Here is a 16872-nt window from a genome sequence, read left to right as displayed (position 1 = left end):
GTTTTTTTTCCTATTTTTGTAGTTAAAGTTGGATGTTCTATTTTTCACTCCAACAAGCATATCTTGTGCGTCCCATCTCTACTTTTTGAAAATGTTATATTTTTAGAAAGCTAGTTCTGTCTACTTTTCAAAAATGTTATAATTTCTTTCAAATTCTACCCAATGCTCTTTCTATCATATTTTTGGCATTTTTGCTCTATGGTGCATATCTTGGGTGTTCTATGTCCGAGGATCATTTTCATGGCATGGGATATTTTTTATCTACCTTTTCCTCTTTTTGATCATTATTGATATCATTTGTAAGAATCTTTAAGCAAACACACTGAGATAGAGTGCCACTCTTGCATTTCAAGTTCATGAACATTGTTTTGAGATAGTTGTACTCGCACTATTTATAAAGCACCATGGGGGTGGGGAGGTTTAGTTGTTGTCATTTTTGTGCCCTCTTCCTTTATCAAGTGAATGTCCCTTCCATGATATTATCCCCATGATGTGTCGGTGACACGGGCATTTATAGGTGTTTGTACCTCTTACTCTCTCTCACTGTTCCTAGTTCTTTCTGTAGAGGATATTGGCCCACTTTTGCAGTTAAATGTCACCTCACCCCATCCGCATTAAGGAGGGTTATTCTACTATTTCTAATACTTCCTTGGTTTTATGGTTTGATAGTGTGAGCTATGCACATAGTATTTGATCCTATATACTAGGTGATTACAGCATGGCTAGCTACTTATGCATTTTGGTGAGATGGATCATCTACCATATAGACACTCTCAATTTGTGCCTTCTATTTTCCATGGAGGTTCTTCATATCAGTAGTTTTTTTTAATCGATTTTGCATCTTCTTCATGCTTTAATGATGCTCTTCATGATCTTCTCTTTGTTCCTATTTTCTCGGACGTTCCTCTAGTTGAAGGCTTCTTCATTCCTTCATTAGGTTTTTAGCTATCTCTTTTTGGAGAGGAGTTTTTCCCACTAGATTTTCTCATTTATCTCCAATTTACAGAGATTTCTTTGCATTGTTCATGGGTGCCTAACATGGCCTCATTACTGGGACCCATTCTACATTTAGTCTTAGTTGTTGTAAGCTTTAGTGCATTCCCCTAAGTTGCACATAATAGGGGGTGTTAGAGTAAATAATTATTATTTATGCTTTTACTTAAGTTTAATTAGGTTAGTGCATTTATTTAATAGTTTTAGTTTAGGAGTTTTTGACAAGATGGGAGTTTGTTCCTATCTAAGTCATACTTATCTTCCCACCTTGATTGAGGATATCCCACCTTTTATAGATGTATGCTTAGTTGTCAACCTTATCTTCTAGAGCTTTCTAGCTTGTTCTACAAGCTTCCTAAAGGCCTTTATATTCAGGCTCTCCTATTATAATTTCATATCTTTTTCATCTCATATTGTACAACAATACATTTTTCATTGTTGCAATATTTTCTCTCTCAATCCATTTAGTTTCTCCAAGCTCCACCCTTCCTTCTTTGGTTTCCCTTCAATAGGTTATTTTCATCTAGGTGATCATGGTGAGCTATGAAGTTGGCTTTCATCAACTTCTACAAGAAGTTGGTCATATTGTTGTTAGGTGTCCAAACAAAGTAAACAAGGCTGAGAAGAAAAGTAATAAGTACAAAAGCAAGAAGGAATTCAAGAGCTACAAGGAAAAAGTTTTAAAATCTTGTTTGATGGCTAAAAATTCTAATAATAGTGAAGATGAAATTGTGTATATTGTTGTAAAAGATGAATCTGATGATGAACAAGATAAGATGACACTTATCTTTCATGTTAGAAAAAATGATACATAGATCATTAATAGTGGCTACTCACATCATATGACTAGAGATAAAACAAAGTTTGAACACATGGAATATTATGATGGTTGTCATATAAGATTTGAAAACAATTAACCTTGTAACCTAAAAGGAAGAGGATGTATCTCTTTGACCAATGAACTTGTATTTGATAATGCTTATCGGGTTGAAGGACTAAAGCATAATCTACTGAGTGTGGTAGAATTGAATAACATTGGATTCAAGGTAGAATTTATGAATAGGAAGGCCAAACTGCTGGATGGAAAAGAAAATCTTGTTGTATTTGGCAAACAAACAAAACGTAACCTATTTTATCTTGATCTTAGTGAAAGTTCATGTTTTAATGCTCAAGTAGAAGAGAGTTGGTTGTGGTACAAAATATTATTTCATGCAAATATTGATAATCTGGTAAAGATGAGAAGACACAAAAGAGTAAGAGGTATTTCTAGTTTGAAGAAACCTGATATGATTCTATGCAAAAATTGCCAAATTGGTAAGATGGGAAAGACTAGTTTCAAAAGAAAAAACTATCATTCTGAGGAAGTATTATAGCTTGTGCATATAGACTTATGTGGACCTATTGGAATATAGAGATATAGGGGAGAAAATTTTTTCATTCTCTTTGTTGATGACTATTCTAGAATGATGATTGTAATGTATCTAAAAGAAAAATTAGAAGTTTTACAAATTCAAGTAGTATTTGGAAAGAATAGAAAAAGAAACTAAAAATAAGTTGAAATATTTGAGATCAAACAAAGGTGGTGAATTCATCTCCAATAAATTTAGTGAATTCTGCATTCAAAAAGGAATTAAAAGACAAGTATCAGCCCTTGGTACACCTTAGTAGAATGGTATAGCTGAAAGAAGGAATAGATCCATCATGGATTGTGCCAAAACATTGATGATAGAAAAGAATGTTGTAATCAAATACTAGAAGGAATCAATTAGCACTATAGTTCATACCTTGAATAGAGTATAGTTGAAGAAAGATTCAAATCAAACTCCTTATCAACTATGGTATGGATACAAACCTAATGTAAGTTACTTGAAAGTATTTGGTTTGAATTCATCTACTCATGAAATCATAGAAAGTGCACATGTGATAACTGATGAGTTTATAAAAAAGAGTGGAGAAGAAAGTAGTAAAAGGCTTGAGGATTACAAAAGATTTTTTTACTATGAACTTGATACCTTTCCAAATCTATCTAAAAGAAATGAAGTTTAACCTCTTGAGTCCCCAAAACCTCCAATAGTTGTTGAGTTCTAGACAGTGCAACCCAAGTCATAGTCTGAAGGACCTAGGTTGAAATTAAAAACTACTGAGCTACTTCAAGAGAAAACTACATCGAATGGATCCGAGTCACAGATAATGGGACCTGATCTTGACACTAAAGTTCATAATGAAATCAGTAAATCTAAAAAACTTTTGTTACCAAGATATGTTAGAAGGCATCATGCACGTAATCAAATCATTGGAGACAAATAAGATGGAACAATGACGAGAGGTAAATTAAAAGGCACATGTTTACTTGCTGAGTTTGAACCTAGAAATGTTAAGGCTATTTCAGAAAAATGAAAGCTGGATTGAAGCAATGAATGAAGAAATAGAACAAATAGAGAAGAACAAAAGCTGGACTTTTGTTCCTAGATCCAAGGATAAAAATGTAATTGGCACAAAGTAGTTGTTCAAAAACAAGAAAAATAAAGATGGAAAAGTATCTAGAAACAAAGAAATGTTGGTATGTAAAGGCTATTCTCAAGAAGAAGGTATTTATTATGTAATGCCCCGTCAGGAGATCCTTGGAAACAAGAATGAAATACAAGCCAAGAATTTTTTTCTTACAAGTATGAATGCACATGACAACATCATACAGGGATCACAAAGATTGTAACAGAAGACTTCACCGCAATCTCGGCAACCAACAGATCTTCAAACGCCACTACCAAACTGACACACACGAACAAAAGCCAACAACCACCACAACAAGATGAGGGCACAAGAAACGACCACTCATCAACAAAACACCAAGCTAGGGTAAAATGCAGAATTTGAAATTTGACTAAGCCTAAAATCTTGAAGCCCTAAAAATTGGCTAATTTTGGATTTCTGAAGCTCTGAAATTTCCTAGAATCCATAACTTATCTCTGAGAGGTCTGAAACCTATCTCAAAAGATTCATCGCATATATTAAAATATATCTTAAGTAATATATATCTCAAAATATATACGTCAACTTATACTTAAAAAATATTTTAATATATGCGACGATATATTTTAATATTAGCATATATTAAAATATATCTTAAGTAATATATATCTCAAAATATATACATCAACTTATACTTAAATGATATATTTTAAACCCAAAGAGACTAAATCATAAACACAAAAACTGGATTTCAAGAGAAATCGATAGAATTCCAAATGCAACAACATAAGGTCGAAGAATGCCCAAAAGGGTATCCAAATCAACTCTTAAAAAGTTTGAAAAAAAATGTAAAGTGCCCACTGTCCGCCCGCATAGGTTTCTACAAAAAGTTGTGTGACACTTCTTACTAAGGGAGGGTGACACTTCTCCTTAAGGCATGCGACACTCTTCTAGTATCGTACAACATTTCTCAAGAAGGTGTGCAACACTTCACAGTCTCATGCAACATTTCTCAAGAAGGCATGCGACACTTTTCCAGTGTCATACGATATTTCTTAAGAAGGCATGTGACACTTTATAGTGTCATACGACATAGTTTGTATGGGCGTGCAATACATTTTTAATGTCGCACCATGCTGAACAAATGTCGCCCAAAGAACACAAAAACACTCCCAGAAGCAAAAAGGACCAAAAAAAATGAGCAAAGAACCTCCACACCAGGGAGTACCAGATCCATAAAGGCTCAAGGAATGAACACTCAAGTGCAAGAACAACACAGAATATAAACATTGCAGAGAAAAAAAGCAACATCATAATGTACAAAAATAAATCTCAGGAACAAAACAACCAAACTAAGTATACGGATGCTCCCATCTGTCAATAGCATCATAAGACCATCATGGGTCCTAGCCATCCCCTACACGTAACATCCCAAGCCATCGACCAGATCGTCAATACTGTTGTAATAGGGATGTCACTACTAAAACATGCAACAATATAAGAATAAAGAAATCTAACATGCTAGTAGAAAAGCATAAGATAATGCTACAGTAGATAACATCACCTATCACATGCTAAACAACAATAAGCAACAGATATGCTAATACAAAAATTCACAGCATCTAATCATATGCTAAACATCATAATAAGGGAATGCGTCAAATAAAATAACATCATCTAAACATGATATACAAGCATCGCAATGAAAGCATAAATCACAAGAAAGCATACTCTGGAATGTAAAGTACTAAGTGAAAACATCTAGCAACGGTTGCACTAGGATAAATATCATCTCTATACACCGATCCCTAGCAGTGGTAAAGGTAGCTATGCCTCCCAACCACATGGAACTCGTAGGTCCACTCCCACCATGCTGATGGAGATAATGATCCTACCACAAATACACACAAAGCACAACATCCAAGGCTAACACTCATGCTAGACAGTATGATGGTTGAACCAAGAACCTAAGAGAATGCAAGGAGTACAGGTCCTAGTCAGACACTCAATAGGCTACTAAGTAGGGGATGACATCATGGAGAGTTGCTTGGCATCCAAAAGCCCAAGCTAGTATAGGCAGCTACTCTTCTCAATAGAAGGAGCACAACCTAAGGCAACAACTCTTCTCCATGGGAGGCACACAACCCACACATGTTATTAAGTTTTCACTTAATCAAAGCTCTTCTTAGCCATACCCATGGCGTCATGATCACAGGGCTATGAGATAGAAGCCCCCTCCATATGCTACCCTACCCTACCCATGCTCATCCTACGACAAGTGCTTGTGGGTATGCATACTCCCATCTTGACCCCAATGATCATAACTTCTAAAAGTACCACAAAAGATCGGGCCTCACAAGTCACCCGAAAAGTGTACACGCATGTACTCATGTGTGGCGCACCACCATCATGAAGATCATAACACAAGGGCAGGAATGAGAACACAATGCAAAGAAAACACCCAACTGAAAGCAACATAGGAAGGATGGATTCTACACTAATCCCAAAGCTAATAAAACTATACATCATTAAAATCACTCAACCAGCCTCAATCCAAGAGTATGGGTTCTACAGAAATCCCAATGATGTAAAAACACTAAAAGTCATGAACTTACTCAACCAGCCTCAATCCGAGAGTATGGATTCTACATGAATCCAAGTGTTCACAAAACAAAAGCAAAGGTCCAACAAAAACCATAGCAACAGGTAACAAATCACTCAACTGAACACAAAGTTGAGAGTACAGGTGCGACATGCATCCCAAAGAAAAAAAAAAAGCAATAGTGGTCTAACTGATATCCAAATGGATCATCCAAGTCCATGAACCACAATGTACCAAGAAAACCAGAGAAAACAAGGTGGCATGCAAAATGAGATAAAAACTCCAAAAATTTGAAAAACTTCAAAATTAAAATCCATTTGGCCTTTGGGTTCAAAAACCCCAAAAATCCAAAAATAAATGGAATCAAACACCGTATGCAAAAACGACCAGCATAACAGTGCAAAATCCCAAACCCCCATCCTAATAAATAGGGAAATGTTCATACCTACCCAACCGGGTAGAACTAACATACAAAAATGGAGAGGAACACTAGTTCTCAGCCTCCAAACAAACAACTACCAAAAATAGAAGCTCAAATTGAGCAGAAACAACAAAATAGGAAAGCCCTACCTCACAGCCAAAATGCCAAAATGAGAATCTGAACCATAAAATAAATATCTCACAGTAAAGTAGCTGAAAATTGTGGCAATCCAAGGTTTCCCTGAGCTGGATCCAATGAGCCCAACCTTGCAACGATCTCACGCCCGTAGCTCCCACAACGAACAAAATAGTAAATCTTCATGAAGAGGATTTTGGGTTTTACTCTCCAACTTTCCAATTTGAAAGTGAGAAGTGAGGAATTAAATTCCTCTTTGGATACTTATTCACTTTTTGAGTGAATAATTGATTAGGACAAATAACCAACCAACCTAGTTAAACCTCGAATTGACCCAAACAAAAATAGGCTTTCCCTATAAATAGGAATTCATTAATGGAAAAGCTACCAGAAATTAAAATAAATCAATTTAAAATCCTAAAAACCCAAAAAAACATAAATCTCCTTAATAACTTTTGTGGCAATGCGAACCTCTAAATGCACATACATGCTTACTAGTCTAATCACTTAATGCAAATGAGATCGGATTTAATAATCACCACAAGGTTTAAATTAAAACATTAATAAAGGATACGTTGACCATATAAGGACGACATTGGTAAAATATCAATGGCTGAATCACTAACTCCATCTGCCACTGCCAGTGATATAAATCTTACACACTAAACAACATGATCAAGTGCAATTGCATATAATAACATAGCTGAAGCAACAAATGCATTAAATCACCTAATTTAACCATTTAATTAATTATATTAAAATAATCTATTTACATCACTCACATTTGCATAAAGAATAACAATGTAGGAATGAAGTAAATAACCATAGCTTTAAATACATCACCTAACATAGTTAGAGGTATGTCCAAATACCAGATAACTAGACATCATCATAAAACACACTGACATCTCAAAATGGCATCATCATGCAATATGATTAACTGAACAACATAGTATTCTAAAATTTATGATACTAAAATCAAAGTGTAACATCTGACCCTCAGGTCGTCTCAAATGTAAACATAACAAGAGTAACACATATCTCTCTAATCAGAAATGGAACAAGGTAAATGTCCGTAGCACATAACCAAATAATCTCACATGAACAATCCATTTTATTACTTACGCATTTAATAATGATTGTTTAAACAACATTAAAAAGATGCTTAAAACACATAAGCAAACAAAGTCATAAATATGACTAACCACTACTACAAGAACCTAGTCCAGTGTAGCATGGTAATAGTACATAGTGTAATCTTTGCACACATCTCAGGGTAATCACGAAACAACCTCATGATACCACATTGATCCTAGTAACCACTGGCACAAACCTCAGTGAACCAAAAATTACATCATAATCTCATAGATCAGTCAGAAACCTAAACAAAGCAACTGATACATAAACATAAATCCAAACACCTCAACGGTGTAGACCACTCAAGGTCACAATCATGATCCCATCACAACAAAAGATCATCAAGGTTGCATCCATCAAGATGACTTACAAAAGTCAAATGGGAGATGAACTACATATTATGGTGAAAAAATTTCTCCTATTGTAAGATTAGAAGGTGTTAGAACTTTACTAGCATACGCAGCTTACAAAGGATTTAAAGTTTATCAAGTGGATGTTAAATCTACATTCTTTATGAGGAATTCTACATTGAACAAGCAGAAGGTTTTGTAGATCCTAGAAAAAGGGAAATGGTTTGCAAATTACACAAGGCATTATATGGCCTCAAGAAATCTCTCAGAGCTTGGTATGAAAGACTTCATAACTACTTGATACATATTGGTTTTCAAAGAACAAATGATAACGATAGCTTGTATATCAAAGGACCTAACAAGAAGATTGTGTTACAAGAAATATTTGTTGATGATACTTTATTCATAGGAAATGATGACTTGTGAAAGGAATTTTCAAAAGAAATTAGTAAGGAATTTGAGATGTCTATGTTTGGAGAGATAAAATTCTTTGTTGGATTATAGATTTAGCAGAAGAAATATGGAAGACTCAAGACTAGTTGGAACACCTATGTCTACTAGACATAAGCTTTCCAAAAATGATGATTCCAAAGAGGTAGATCTGACCACATACATATCAATGATTGGAAAATAGTAGTATGTAGTTCATACAAGGCCTAATATTACATTAGCAATTGGTATGGTTGTAAAATTCTCAGCAATTCCCAAAGAAAATCATTTGATGGTAGTCAAAAGAATCATGAGATATCTAAAAGGTACTAAAGAATATGGTTTATGGAACAAAATATGAGGCAATTTGGCCTTAAAAGTATTAATATATGTTCATTGGGCAAGAGGTATTAATGACAGAAAAAGGGCTAGTGGTGGAGCATTCTTCCTTGGTAAAAGACTAATTTCTTGGACAAGCAAGAAACAAAATTGTATCTCTTAGTCCACAACAAGGGTAGAATATGTGGTAGCAGTAGTTAGTTGTTCTAATATTCTTTGGTTTAAACAACTGATGATAGGTATGAAGGTAGAAATCAAGTATCTAGCAGTCATATATATTGTGATAACACTAGTGCAAATCAATACATCAAAGAATCCAATAATACATACCAAAAAAATGAACATTGCTATAAAATATCACTTCTGAAGAGAGTTTGTGGAAGATAAAAACTTAGATTGGAATATGTAAATATAAAAGAATAAATTATAGACATATTCACCAAGCCATTACCTAAGAATACATTTTTGTATCAAAGAAGTAAGCTAGGTTTCATTCTCCTATCTGAAGCTCACTAAATGAAGTTTAGTGATGCATCAACCAAAGCATGATTGAAGATCAATCAGTTGATGCAAAATTGGCAAAGGCATATTATAAATGAATTAGTAATTGAGGTAAATTAATATTGACTAAGTATTATCTTTGGCATAAGATGTTAAAGAGGGAGAAGTTTTATGTCATAGAAATAATTGTAAAAAAGCGAGAATAAACTTGGTAGAAGTTTTAGTAGACAAAATTTTCCTGACAGAGGGGGAAATTGAGGCAAATAGAGTTCACATTGATAGAAGGAATTCTCATGGATGAGAATTAGAATGAAACTAAGGATATGTTCCGTACTTTGTTCTTGCTTCAAAAAAATTTCACTATGTTATGACATGTTCTGTTTCCATTAATGATAAAGAGGGAGATTTTTTAGTACAATTGATTAATTGTATGTTGTCTTTGAAATGAGAAATCCAGAGTTTAACTAGTTCAAAAGGCAGTGTCTACCGAGTTCACTTGGGCGTCAGATGAAAGTTTTGGTAAGATGAGTGTTAACTGAGCTCACTTAGTTATGAAAGGAACTTTTCTAGTGTGTAGTGTTTACCGAGTTTTAGTTGGTTAATATAGGAAAATCATTTTTGAGTTAGTGTCTACCATGAAGGGTTGGCTAATGAAAGATTTTCTTATTTTTGCATATTAAGTTCAATTAATTTATCTGATGGTCCTAGTTGATTGAGAAGATGAATATTAATTATTCTAAGTTGTATTTAAATAGTGTTGACAATATGAAAGATATAAATAAAAGGTCAAATTGAGATTCAGAAGTGTGTGTGAGAATGTGGAAGATTTGATGATGCTAAGAAGATGTGAATTAGAAGGATAAGAAAAATATCCTTATGGAGTAGAAAATATATATTTGATTAGGAAGGATCTAGTATAAGACAAAATTGAGATGTATAATCAGATATTTAGTCACATCCAAATTAGGTCATGTCATTGTTACACTGTAACCATTGTAATAGTGATCTAAATCTCATAACAGACTTGGCTTAACAACTATTTGTAAATCCTTTAACAAGGTGATAGTTCTATTGAATTGTTTAAAGATCTCTAACAAGGCCACTCCTAACATGGTGATTAAATCCTCTAATAGGGTCACACTTAATAGTGTATTTTGTCACATTTAATATGGTTGGCTCCTAACAAGGTTCACTTCAAAAGAGAGTAAACAATAAATAGTTGCAATTGGCAGATTTCCCCAAATTAGGTTTCCACATTAAATCTTGGTGTCAAATGTGTTCATTTCTTTTCTATATTTGCAACTAAGTTAAACTAATAAGTAATCATAGATAACATCCTAAGATTTTCATGTTATGTAATTTCCGAGTTATAGCATCTTTGTATGTTTGTTGAGCATCAATAGAGTTTAGTTTTCAAAGTTTATTGTTTTGTTTTGACATGTAAGGGACCTGGGATTTATTTTTGTACTAACTAATTCATCCCTCCCCTCTTAGTTACTCCTCTTATATTTCCAAATAGAACTTTCACTAAGATCAAGGTAGAATAGGTTACCTTTTGTTTAATTGCTAGACCCAACTAGATTACTTTTTCCATCAAGCGTCATGACCTTCCCATTCTTGAACTCTACCTTGAATCCAATGTTATTCAACTAAGACACACTTAGTAGGTTATGATTTTGTCCTTCAACCCAATAAGAATTATCACATCTAAGCTCATTGGTTAGTGAGATACAACCTTTTCCCTTCATGCTACATGGTTCATTATTTCCAAATCTAACACTTCCACAATCATAATGTTCCATATTTTCAAACTTTTTTGTGTCACCAGTCATATGATGTGAGTAGCCACTATCAATAATCCATGTATCATTCTTGCTAACATGAGAGATAAGTGCCATTTTATCTCCTTTATCATCAGATTCATCTTTTGCAATAATATAAACCATTTCATCATCTTCACTGCTATCTAAATTTTTAGCCAATAAAATAATATTTCTTAACATTTTCCTTGTAGTTCTTGAAGTTCTTAATATCCTTCTTTCCTTTGTACTTATTGTGTTTCTTTTCATCTTTGTCTCATCTATTTTGGCACCTTGCAAAAATGTGTCCAACTTCTTCATAAGAGAAACAAATTAGAGGAATCATACCTTTATATTTTTCTTTGCCTTTAGGATACCTTCTTGCAAGCAATGCTTCAATGGCTTCAAGATCATTGTCAGAACTTTATTCCTCTTCAATTTTAGATTATTTTCTTTTAGACCTTTTAGCTTTCTTCTTGAGTGATACCTTAGCTTCAAATGTAGACTCAATATTGCTAGAACTAGGAGTATGATTATCATAGTTATCTAGTTCAAATGTAGTCAATCTTCCAACTAGAGCATCCAAATTTATATTGTTATTTGGATCAGATCTCATCTCTTGAATAGTAGAAACTCTAATTGTATAGATGGGGAGAAGGGCTCTGAGTACCTTGCTTACCATTATCACATCTTCAATTGTTCGTCTAAAGGCTCTGATAGCTCTAACACTGGCTTTGATTCTTTTAACATATTTTGTAATGTTTTCATCCTCTCTCATTTTCATCTATTCAAACTATCCTCTAAGACTTTCAGCTTTGGCTATCCTTAGATTGTCATGTCCTCCATAGATGAATTTTAGCTTGATCCACATTTCATAAGTAGTTCGACAATCTTTGACCTCATCAAATTTGGCATAATTGAGAAATGAAGCAATATCAAATCGTCATGATATTATGACTCTTCTTCTCTAGAATTTCTTCAACAATTATAGTTCTAGTAGTAGCCTTGTATTTGGAAACTAGATACTTTAGCACCAAATCTCCAATGGTTTCAAAGTGTAGCCTTATGAGTTCTTGCCATGCCTTGAAATTATATTTGTTCAGCTTTGGGATTTCCCTTCTATAAGACATTATGATAATTAGCTTAAGTCCTTGAAACATTCTCTACAAGCACCAAAAGGCTTTGATACCAATTGTTGGAATTATAAGAGGAGTAACTGAGAGGGGAGGGGTGAATCAGTTGCCACAAAAAATAAATCCCAAATCCCTTAGATGTCAAAAAAAGTCAAAACATAAAATCAGATTAAACTGTATTATGTTGTTACTCAGCAAACACATAGGTACTTGGTTAACAGTACTAAATGTTGTAACTTGATAAGTATTGAGAATCAACTATATCTTGGAAAATAACTAAACATGGAAATCTTGAGATATTATCAGTGATTATCCTTAACTTATTTTCATACATATAAAACAAATAGTATGAATACAAGTGACACCAAGATTTAACATGGAAACCCAATTTGGGAAAAACCACCCGTTGTAACTAGTTATAGATTTTAACTCTTTTGAAGTAAGCCCTATTAGGAGCCAACTCTATTGAATTTTACAAAATATACTATCAGGTATGACCCTATTAGAGGATTTAATTAACCTATTAGGAGTCACCTCGTTAGAGGTCTTTAGACACTTCAATCTAGAAATACCACTTTGTTAGAGAATTTAAAAATACATGTTAAGCCAATTATATTAATAGATTAATATCATTGATACAATGGTTAGGAAGTAATAATGAGATGACCTGATTTATGATGCAACTAAATTTTTGATTATAGATACCAACTTTGGATAGTATACTTGATCCTTTATGATCAAATGTTTCTTTGCAACTCCACAAGGATATTTTTCTTATCCTTCAAATTAACTTCCTCTAAGCATCTTCAAATCTCTTATGCACTTTTTTTTTCAATCCTCAACTTGACCTTATATTTATATCTTACACAATGTCGAGTCAGCTTGAATACAACTTAGAATAATTAATATTCATCTCCTCAATCAGCTAGAACCAACAAACAAATTAATTGAACTCATTATCACGAAACAAGAAAATCTTTCGTTAGCTAACCCTGCTTAGTAGATGCTAACTCAAAAATAATTTTCCTATGTTAACCAAGTGAACTAGGTTAAAAATGCATATTTACAAATTTCCTTTGGTAACTAAGTGATCTTTATTAATATTGGTTCCATCTAACATTTCCTTCATTAATCAAGTGAGCTTGGTTATGTTGAGATAATGGGTGTTGAACATATTGCATAATATTGTTATTTTATTATTTTATTTTTATTATGTAATGTTGTGCCTAGATGGACGTGCAACATGTAAAGATTCCAATGGAATTTTCTTGATGAGTTGTATTGTAATATTGTGATAATATTTCATGTAATTATTTAATATTGGGAAAAAGAATTAAATGCCCAATATTAAATGTGGGGTTAGTGGGTTAGGTAGCACATGGTTTTACCACATGGTTTATGCAATACCACTTGGTGGTTTTGTGGGACTTGCTATTATAGAACCAGCCACAATGGTAGTTGTTGTAGAGAGAGAGACAAGAAGAAGACAAAAGGCAAGAGTCAAGCGGGACAAGGCTTGACAAGTTAGCCAAGGGAGCATTTGTGAAGGTTGAAAGCATGGCATGGGATGTGTGGGTTCATGCTTGTTCACATAGTTTGCTCAGTTGTGGCTATGGCCATGAAGGCTTCCATGGTTGTATGGCAATGGTATTTTTGCTGAATAATACATGATGATGGATGCTTTTGGAGGCTGATTTTTTCCCTCAATGAGGGTTTCCCAGGTTATATCTTGTGTCACATATTGTGGGTATGTCGTCTATTCTCTTGCATGTGGATTTTAATTCCGTGTTTATTTTAGATTTATTATGGGTTATGTGGAAATGATTATATTCTTTGTTGCCAAGTTTCCTTACAAGTGGTATCAGAGCTATGGTTCTATTATTGTAACCCTAGATTGAATCCATGGGAATGCATGAGAGGATAAAAGAAAGGGCAAGATATATGAATGATTTATTGCAGATTTGAGGGTTTTGGGTTTGCTGTTATGATGGGATGTTAAAAGATTTGGGCATCTGAAATTGTTGGACAAAAAAAAGATTTTTTGGATGTTTCATTTAAATGATAATTTTTGGGGGGTAGCTTGCAGAAATGACCTCTTAGGTAAAAACAGACCTCACCATTGGATCCGGGTCAACATTTCCATAAATTTTGATATATAATATGCCCTAGTTTTGCCATGTTCAGAGAAAATGAAAGAGTTTTTTGGTTTCAGCCCATGATGGCCGTCAAATTTAATCCCATCGAAATTTTCGTCACTGAAAAAATTAAAAATTGAAAATCATACTGAAAATGGTAAAAAGACTATCTTAGTAAAATGGCCATAACTTTCTCTCAAAATATTGGATTTTAGAGTTCTTATAGGCGTTGGAAAGCTAATTCAGAGCACTACAACATGGTGTAGGTTTGGTTCTATGATTTTGAGATTTTATTAGGTTTTAAGAGCCCTAAACTTAGATGTTGTTTATTTTGAGCACGAATTGGGGCATAACTTGGGCATACAGAGTCGGATTTTGGACTTCAAGTAGTCAACGAAAAGCTCTTGGAGAGCTCTATAAATTGGTTTAGATTTGGTGTAAGTTTGGCATGATTTATTTGTTAATATATTGATCTAAATAGTTTATAGGTATATTTTGACTATGGTAACATTGTGAGTTTATGGCATTGGAGATTTAAGATTTGATGTCATTGTATACTCAGTTCATATTTTAGATTGGTCTCATGATGATATAGTTATCATTGTTTGGTTTGGATATGCATGATGACTTGTTGGGTCTACAAGTTGTGCAGTGTTGTAAGAGGTCTATACTTACAGGTTGCATTTATGGCTTGGTTATGGGTTGTCTTTGCCCATTGATCTTTCATTATTGATGCATATTCAGATTGGTGACTTGGATTTGGGTTGTCTATGCCCTAAGTCACATGATTTTATCTTCATGTAGAAGGGATGAGATGTTGTTACCAGGTACAGTCATGGTGGAGGATTGTGGTTGACTATTTTATGCTGACAGGTTGGACACTTTGAGAGCCAGATGCTCGGTTCATGGATGTGATCATGGTGTCATGGATTTTGGCATGACATGATTGGTTATATAGGTACATCCTTGATGTTCATTAGCTTGGATTTTCTGATTTGGTTATGGTGGTATATCTTCTTGGTTGAGGATCATGGTTATTTGGTTTCTTTTAAGGGGCTCATGATGTGCATTTTGAGTTCTTTGATGGTTTGATGCCTTGGTTGATTTTCATAGTTAGAAGATGGGTTTTGATCATGATGTCATGGATAGCTTGGATACACAGTTTAGTGGGAGCTTGTGATAGTGCAAGATTAGTTCCTGGTTTGGTTTATATCTTCTTGGTTTGGAGAGGATGGATTTTATGATGCCATAGGTGACTTGGTACCACGGTTGAGTTGGAGTTTTTGGCATTGATATATTTATTGAGTGTTTGCAGATGCTGGAGGTTTGTCTTAGATCCTATTGCTGTAGAAGCGTCTTTGACATTTGCATGGTGCACTTGTTATCTTCATGGTGTATGAAGATGGTTAGATCTTGAGGACTCATGGAGTTCTTGGTTATCTACATGGTATGTGGAGATGGTTCTTCCTGGTATGTGGAGATGGTTTTTCTTCATGGTGTATGGAGATGGTTACATCTTGAGGACTCACAGGGTTCTTGGCAAAGGTGTGGTTTATGCTTTTATTTGGCATGTTATCCTTGGTGTGAGGATGGTTTCATTATTATGTCATGGTATACTCTTGATACACGTTTAGAGTTGTGACATGTTATGATATGTTCATATGGAGCATGTTATCTCTTTAGTTGAGATGGTAAGATCATGTTGTCATGCTTATGTTCCTGAGGCCATGGTTTGAACTTTGACATTGATCTTGGTTTAGTTTCTTGGTATTGATTACACTGATCATAAGCCGGATACTTCATGATATTGCTATGTTGCATTTGGATTTGGCATGGATTGATTGGTTACAGGTGCTCATGGATACTTAGAGACGATGGTGATGCTGATTTCTCTTGGATCATAGAAGTATTTTTTGGGATGGTTGATGTTTTTAGCAGGAAGTCCGAGGGGTAGTCACCTGATATGGACTTGAGAGGAGATTGTTCTAAGATTAGTCTTGGTTGGAGACTTGGGTATCTTGATGAGCATTCTCATTCCCCACTCTTGGTCTACTCGGTGGTTTGCTACTTGAGAGGTATAGCCCATTATTTTCTCTTAGTTGCATTATATTTATGCTTGTCTTTCATGGATATGGATCTTGAGCTATGGTACATGAGTTAGTTCTGGAGGGTTCATTTGAGAGATGGTTTAGCATCGGTTATCTCCATGTGCATATGTTGTTATGCTGATTTAGTTTGGGAGATGGTTTTATATTGGGCATATTCCTTGGATTAGGAATGGTTATTCCTTGGTTTAGGAATGGTTTATGAGTTTGATCTTCTTTTGAGAGGCTTACATCCATGATGAGTTATATGATATGGTTTGAGTGTTGTTGAGGCTTCTTGTTGGGGTTTTATGGAGGAGATCATACTTGAACAGTTTACATCTA

This window comes from Cupressus sempervirens, chromosome 5 (genome assembly GCF_028749045.1).
Source record: "Cupressus sempervirens isolate cs-2001-9-10 chromosome 5, ASM2874904v1, whole genome shotgun sequence".
NCBI lineage: Eukaryota > Viridiplantae > Streptophyta > Pinopsida > Cupressales > Cupressaceae > Cupressus > Cupressus sempervirens.
This window is presented reverse-complemented; position numbering follows the sequence as displayed.